Genomic DNA, 8,415 nt, shown 5'->3' with positions numbered 1-8,415 from the left:
TCTTTTGTTGTGCTGCATCGGATCTGGAGTAAAAATTATTTTGCTCTCCTTTACACGTGTACTGAAAGTGACATTTAAAAAAAATCTTCAAACCTCTGAATGGACATAAATAAATAGTCATGACACTCTTTCAAAAAAGGACATGGAATCTTTTGCTGTGCCACTTTATATTTGCTCCTCATCAACATGAATAAAATTGATTGTCTCTGTCATTCTTTATTGGAGTTCTTGCAAACCTGCTTTCTGATTGATTGCCCCGTTCCTAAAATGTAAAACTAATTCAATAATCACTGGCTGTAGAGCTGTTTAGGATGTTTCGAGATTGTGGCAATCACAATAAAAGCACTTTTCAGGTACGAATTAAAATGGCTTTCTGCATCACTGATTGCCTCACACTTGATTTCCTGGCTTTACAGACCTTAAGCGATGTTTAACAATGTCAGTTTGACAAGTTTCCTTCACTTAGGCTTCAGAGATGTTTTGTTTCACATCCACCAGCATCTAAATTGGGGATTTGAACACATGTTATGTTGAATTAGCATTCCAACCTTGCTTCAAAGTTCAAAGTAAAATTTATTATCAAAGTGCATAAATGTCACCACATACAATCCTGAGATTCCTGTTCTGCAGGCATAGTTAGTGAATCTATAGAACAGTAACTGTAAACATCAGAAACTGTTAACTGTAAACAAATTGTGCAAATGCAGATATAAATAAATAGCAATAAATAACAATCACAAAATAACAATATAACAGAGTCCTTAAATGAGAGTATCTATCCCCTATGGTTCACGAGTCTGATGGTTGAGGGGTAGTAACAGTTCTTAAATGTGGTGGTGTGAGTCCTGAAGCTCTTGTACCTTCTACCTGATGGCAGCAGTGAGAAAAGAGCATGGCCTGGGTGGTGAGGATCTTTGATGATTGATGTTGCTTTCCTGCGAGAACATTTCTGTAGATATGGTCAGTGGTTGGGAGGGTTTCACCTTGCATCATCTCCACTTGTTTCACTATTTCTCTCTATGAATCTAGAGGAATTTGATAAACATCAGTCAGTCTTTCCTTTAAAAGAATGACTGAAGAAGTGGTTGGGGGAAGAAGAGTTCCTGATTTTCAATCCCCGTTTACTATGAAGAAGTGTTTCCTGACATCAGTTCTGTGTGCACTGCCTGCAATACTGAGGTCTGGCTTTTATAATCTGTGTTTCCCCAACAGAGGAAGTAGCTTCACTCTAAGAACCATACCTAATCCTTTAATCGTCTTAAACACAAACATCTCAATTAGATAACCTCCTTAATCTTCATTCCTCAAGAGACTAAATTTAGCAACTCAGCTTCAGAATTTAACCTTTTCAGTCTGATTAGCAACAGCAATGTCTGAAATTTGCATTGTTTGGTGATTTCATATGGTTAATCTGAGAGAATTGTGATTTTGACAATAAGGAGCAGAATAAATCTACGCTAACCATGGTTATTAACCCACAACCTTAACAGGGTACACATTTATCTATACTTTCTTTTTTATTTCTTTTGTCTCTGAATTTGGTTGAATCTATGGGATCAGCTAATACTAAAAGAAAATTATCAACTCGGCATTATTTTAGTTGAACTAAATTTAGTACTTATCCCAAAGAAATTATCAATCTTGAAATTAGCATTCATTTTTCTAATTATGGTAAATCCATATCTCATTTTTTAAAATAATAGCCACAAAACAACTTTTTATTTCTACACTTTTTTGTCAAAGGAGAGTTTGCAATGAGAAATGGTAAGGAACCCTGCACTTAACTTTACAAAGTGGAAAATCTGAGGGGAAATTCTGGAGAGAGTTGTAAATGGAAATTCATTGGTTTCCTGTTCACTGTTTTGCAATCTTTGGAAATTGATAAGCTTTGCTATTTTCCTAATATTCCTTCTATTAAAAAAAGTTTGAAAGTGCTGAATGTTTCATTGTATATAAGAAATCTAATGGCATTTTAAGTCACTATTATTGCTTAAAATATTTCAAAAATACTAATTTGTTTTGTTAATTGTCAATTCCTCATTACTTAAAAATCCTTTAAGTGGCGATCTTCATGAAATTATTAAAAATCTTTAGTTTCACTTACCTTAATTTCATGAGTAGGTGGAAATTTAATTTCATGCTCGTATTCAGATTTAGATTATTGCCATAAATACCAGAGTACCATGGAATTCCTTGCTTGTATGAAGCTCACAGACTAAACAGTAGTACATGATAATAAAAGATACCACAATAAGTACAGCCAGAGCAAAGATGGAAAAGTCCATGAAATGTTTAAAATTTAAGTAAAAAAAATTTTACTTCTCAGTTCATTATCCTTAAAAATACTTAAATGTAATTAGCTAAGCAGCTTGTTTAAAAATGAAATAAATTTTGCTAGATACTTAATATCCCTGTGGAACCATAGCAACTGGATAAAGGTGACACCCAAGATCAATTGGTAGTTGTTCACATCTTTCCTCAGCTCGGTATTGATCTCAAATTCCAGGAAATGCTTTTGAGGATATTGGCCAGGACATGTATTATTGCTTGTTGTTTAAGTAAACTTTTTGTACTTTTATTTTATAATTATCCATTTCAGCATTCACATGTCATCATCAAATTGAGTATAGTACAAAACAAAGATCTTAAAGTTCCTCATAATAATATTTTTAATCTGACATCTGTCATGCCAATGATATTTCAATCCCCATGCTGGAATTTTAATTGGATTCTGGGGCCAACTGTGAAATTCAGTGACGGATTTGTATTTGCTGAACAAAAACTGCTCAATCATTTGTGTCTTACTGTTATAACAATAGAACATGAAAGTATTCATTCATAAAGATAAGACTTGATTTAGCCTGAATAGATTTAAATTTAATGCAAAAATTGGATTCAGCTAGCCAGTTATTGCAAAAATAATTCAGCATTGTGTGATAGTGAAGTATCCTCATTATTAATTATAAACAACAAACTTGCTGTCGTCTAGTGAATATCGTTTGACATAATGTGAATATCTTACATTACCTATTAAAGAAAGTTTATAGAAAATTTAAGATATCTATGTTTCAAAAGGAAATTTGAATTCCCAAAGAGAATAAACAATTTTAGGTTTTCTTTGTCCCTTTTACAGTACTGTATAAAAGTCTTAAAAAATGTAAAAAAAAGATTCTGTAAAGCGAAGATGCTTTCAAAAGCAATGAAATGAAAAGTTTCTACATATAAAAAAATACTAGAGAGAGCAGAAAACAGTAAAAAACAAAATCCAATCAATATTTGGTGTGACCATCTTTTGTCTTTAACACTGAGTCAATTCTCTTAGGTACCCTGTCATGCAGTTTTTTAAGAAAGTCAGCTGACAAGTTGTTCCAAGCATCTTAGGGAACTTGCAACAGTTTGTCTGCAGACTTTGTCTGTCTCGTTTGCTTCTGTCTCTCCGGGTTACCCCAGACAGCCTTGATGATGTGGAGATCAGAGGTCTGAAACCATATAAAAAAAATATAGGGTGCCTAAGACTTTTGCTCAGTACTATATGTTGTTGTGAAATAAGTAAATTATACTTCAAAGAAATGAACCCTTGCCCCAAATGATCTGTGTTGCTGTTAACACTGCACTGATCTTTATCCATCCTTTCCATATTATCTCAGTCTTTCACCCTTCCTCATGAGCTCTTGTAAATACACTTTTTAAACGTTTTTCTCTCCAGCCTCCTCTCCTTTTTAATGACAACTGGAGACTTTGGGAGTAAAGCCTGAAGCAGATGGATTCAATGAACTACAACTGGGGAGAGATGTCTATCATAATCCTATCGGTAGGCCAGGGGTCTAAAAAATATCAGCAAAGCAGATGGTGACCTTTCATTCGTCAGAGAGCGCAAGATTAGAATTAGAAACAGGTTTTGATATCATTGACATATGTTGTAAAATTTGTTATTTTGCAGCAGCAGTGCAATGCAAAACATAAAAAGCTCTAAATTAAAGCAAAAAATATATTTTAAAATTAAATTAAATAACTAGTGCAAGTAGAGGACGAATACAGGTAGATAGTGTCCATGGGTTCACTGTCTGTTCAGAAATCTTATGGCAGAGGGGAAGAAGCTGTTCCTAAAACGTTGAGTGTGAGTCTTCATGCTCCTATAGCTCCTCCCTGATGGCAGCAATGCGAAGAAGACGTGTCCTGAGTGATGGAGGTCCTTCACCAGGGTGCTACCTTTCTGAGATGCTGCCTCTTAAAGGTGTCCTGTATGCTGGGGAGGCTGATGCCTATGTGGATTTGGCTGAGTTTACAACTCGCTGCAGCTTTTTCCGATCTGTACCAGACAGTGATGCAACCAGTAGAATGCTCACAGACAGTACATCTGTAGAAACCTGCGAGTGACATACCAATTCCCCTCAAATTCCTAACAGACGCTATCATGCATCAAAATTCTAATGGTTTCGGCCCGAAACGTCGACTGTACTCTTTTCCATAAATGCTGCATGGCCTGCTGAGTTCCTCCGGCATTTTGTGTGCGTTGCTTAGAATTCCAGCATCTACAGATTTTCTCTTGTTTGTGATCAAAGCACATGCATGGGTTCATTGTCCATTTAGAAATCTGATGTTGGAGGGGAAAAAAATCGGTTCCTGAAATGTTGAGTGTGTGTCTTCAGGCTCCCATACCTCCTCCTTGATGGTAGCAGTGAGAAGAAGGCTTGTCCCAAGTGATGGGGGTCCTGAATGCTGGCTGCTGTCTTTTTGAGGCATCACCTATTGAAGGTGACCATGATGTGATGCAGCTGCCTGAGTTTACAGTTTTCTGCAGGTTTTTCCAATCTCGTGCAGTGGCCCCTCCATACTAGATGGTGAATGCAACCAATCGGAATGCTCTCTACAGAACACGTGAGGAAATGTGCTGGAGTCTTTGGAGAGCATCCGTGGACACATCGGGATGATAACTGTTGATGCTCAATTAAGTGGTGGGATTAGGAGCAGACAGACTGCGAAATGATAAATGTGCAATCTCTGAACAGGGGGTTTATACACAGGATAACAGTGTTCATTGGGTTAGTGTACTGCAGTATCTACCCATCCTGCTTTAATCTGTCAGTAGTTCTGAAAAGAGACATTAACTAGGGAAAATCCAAAAAATTTCAACTTTTACGTGGCTGTTTGCCTAAATTCTGGGAGATGATGCAGAAATTTAACCAAAATGAAATTAACGGTTCATACATTAAATTTATCTTAAAATGAAGGCATTCAGTTATCCAAAATAGCTTTCCTTAAATGCCAAAGTCTGCTCCACAACCAAATAAGTTGTCTGTCCTTCAGCATGTGTTCATTAAAAATATTTAAGGACAAGTATGTTAGGCCTTTGGTTTTAGATATTTTTAATTTTTTCACCTCCCACCAAATTCCTGGGGTTAAAAGCTGGATTCTGTATAGTGCACACTGCAGCTGGGTTTTTTTGGACAAAGGAGTTAGGATGAATCTTGTAACCTTTATTTTATGGTCTTGTGAAAAAGCAGGCTATGTAGTTTATATCAAACAGTGAAATAGTCTTGCCATTAAACGACAGCAGTTATATATTTATACTTCTGTTCATTCTCTGCAGGATTGGTTTGAAAATTCCTGCAATTTCACAGAGCTCTCTGAAACAGTATGTCACTGTGAAAAGAGGATTTATTTTTAGATTGCAGAAAAACAGTGGGTGGAGCCTCGGATAATGTGGCTGCTTTTTTTTCCCTGCAACATTTCTGAGGGCTTATTTTTAGTTCTCTGAAATTGTGTATCCAAATGGTTGAATGTCGTGTCTTTCCTTCCTGTAGCAAATCAGCAGCTGTTTCAGTCAAAAGCTCCACATAATACAGCAATTAATTGAATGATATCACGTAAAACTATTTACAAACAATAACATCTGTATTTCGGTGTAGGTGACCGCATATTTATGATATATGTATTTACAAAATCTTCAGTTTGTAACAGTGAGTTGACGCATTTCCATAATTAAAATAGCAACATTGATCTCCAACTGTTTACTTTGCTGTAAAACCTTGGCACTGATGTCCAGGGACACAGCATTGCGGTTAGCACAACGCTATTACAGATTGGGGCATTCCGGACTTCGGAGTTTAATTCCTGACTCACCTGTAAGGAGTTTGCACATTCTCCCCGTGGCTGCATGGGTTTCCTCCGGGTGCTCTGGTTTCCTCCAACAGTCCAAAGCCAAGTTAGTAGGTCAATTAGTCATTGTAAATCGTCCTGTGATTATGAGGGTCTCCGTTGGTTGAAGTCAACCATGGGTGTTGGATCCCAGCTGTCTACATGGTACGCAAGCCAGGGTGGTACAACAAGGAGAGCAAGCTGTTGCCCATTCAGCAGCCTCCTCCCCTCCACAAAGCCGGTAAATCCAAAGGAACGGCAGAGACCGATAAAGTTTGCCACTAGCAGTGTCGCAGGAGTTGCCAGTTAGCGTTGAACTCAACGTAGGACTGGCTTAGGGGCTCCAGCTCTGGATTTTCCCTCGGGCTTTACTCCTGAAGCCTTCCCCATGCAAGGCAGCGGAGCTTTGAGATCAGAGTTCTCCTTCTCCAGGATGAGCTGCCAACCATGGCTGACGAGCAACGTCTGCCCGAAGTCCTTGTGATTAGGCAAGTGTTAAATAAATGGTTTGTTGGGCAGTGCAGCTTGTTGGGCTGGATGGACTGGAAAAGACTATTCTGTTCTGTTTCTCTAAATAAAAATAAATCTCACCATTGAAATGGACTAACCCAGAACTGACATCCAACTATTTAACCTTGTGACAAAACACTGGTACTGGTATCCATGATCACAATAGATTCTGATGGAGTCCCAATGAAGATGGCACCAGCGTAGGTCAAGATGGTGCCCGCATACAACTTTCCTTCATTCAACTTCTTCTGGATAGATCATGAAATCATGCATTTCACTTCTTTTATGTCTTTCTACATTTGTTTTTTTGTCTTGAATGTGATTGTGGAACTGTTGGAGCCTGTGATTTGTAGTTTGGAGATCGTTTGGGTGTTTCAGTGGTCTGCAGTCTCCAAGGGGATTCTGGGAGGCAGAGACAGTGTGCAGGAACCTCGTAGAGAGAAGGCTGCGAGCTGATGTGCAACTCCATTTCACTGATTAAACTTCCATTGTTCGCCAAATAAAGCAATGAGGGAGACTGGGATGCCAGCTGCCTGCCTTTTTATCGCTGGTGAGATCACTCTGCTACGGAAAGGGGAGACTACCTTTTTATCACCGGTGAGCGCTCTGCTATGGAGAGGGAGATTGTTGCCCAGGTTTTCTGCATTTTGGATGTGGACTTGGACTGTGGACTTTTTCTAGTCTTATGCTTCTTTTCTATTCTGTTTTTCACCCAATCTTTCTTGTTTTTATGTGTGTAGGGAAGGTAGATTTGAGGGTCGATGTGCCTTTTGCATTTTTGTTCATTTTTTTGTGCGGGGAGGAAGGATTTGGGCATTGATGATCGTGCTGCTGTTCTTTTCTTTCTTGGTTTCATGGCCTTGGGTCTTGGGTACTGTACATCAACATAGAGCCGGGACTTATCCTTCAAAAAGCCAGGACTCATTTTTTACATGACACTAACATGAGACTGGACAGTACATAGATGTAGAGCCGAGACTTATCCTTAGACAAGCCAGGACTCAACTTTATCTCCACAGGTCCATCCATCAGGTAATGGCCCAACAGAGGCAAAGACAAGACAAAACAGGTCCCCCCGCAGAGCAATGGCAGAACAGCTTGACTTACCCTACGGAGGCAAGAACAAGAAGAGACAAACACCGAAGAACGACAGACAGTTCCATCTCTGCATCAGGGTTGCTCCGAGTCACAGTTACGGTCAGCAACTTCGGCTGGCTACAGAAACAGCCAGATCCCTAGCTAGCTCAGAGTGGCTGGCAGCCACTCAGCTGGCCGGCAGCCACTCAGCTGGCCCAGGAAACAGCCGAATCCATTCGGCAAAGACAGTTCTGACTACTGACAGCAAGGCTCCATGAAGCGATGGTTCTCCAACACGGCCTAAAGATGGCAAGTGGCCACTCTAGCCTTCCACCAGCAGGTTGCTCCTAGGGAATCTCGACAAGACAAACCAGCAGCCCACACTCGAACCAAGGCTACTTATATTCCAAGCCCCAAGATGGGAATCAGGTGCCTATGATTAACCCAACCGAAACAAGGGACAGCTGGAAAATCCGGAGTCCTGAGTCCACGGACCGGACCGTGAACTGGAATGCGAACTTCACGGACTGGACCATGACATCCTCAGGGTGGAGGAGTAACACCTTATATTCCATCTGGGTAACCTCCAACCTGATGGCATGAATATCAATTTCTTCTTCTGGTAAAACTATTTCCCTTGCCCCTCCATTCTTCTTTTATTCACCACTCTGGCCTTTTACCTCTTCTCGC

The 8,415-nt window shown here is 39.5% G+C and overlaps 1 long non-coding RNA gene across 1 annotated transcript; it reads right to left on the bottom strand.

Moving 5' to 3' along the window:
• Window positions 1–428: 428 nt before the first annotated feature.
• Window positions 429–7,835, bottom strand: LOC134345001 (uncharacterized). Its single transcript, XR_010017588.1, has 3 exons — window positions 7,756–7,835; window positions 2,105–2,215; window positions 429–501 (listed from the first exon to the last, which is right to left on the bottom strand). It is a non-coding gene; the product is annotated as an uncharacterized LOC134345001 (long non-coding RNA).
• Between the last annotated feature and the right edge of the window lie 580 nt (window positions 7,836–8,415).

The sequence above is a fragment of the Mobula hypostoma genome, chromosome 4, assembly GCF_963921235.1.
Source record: "Mobula hypostoma chromosome 4, sMobHyp1.1, whole genome shotgun sequence".
In the NCBI taxonomy this organism is placed as follows: Eukaryota; Metazoa; Chordata; class Chondrichthyes; order Myliobatiformes; family Myliobatidae; genus Mobula; species Mobula hypostoma.
The sequence above is the reverse complement of the archived record's forward strand: the minus strand, read 5'-3'. Positions and strand labels throughout refer to the sequence as shown.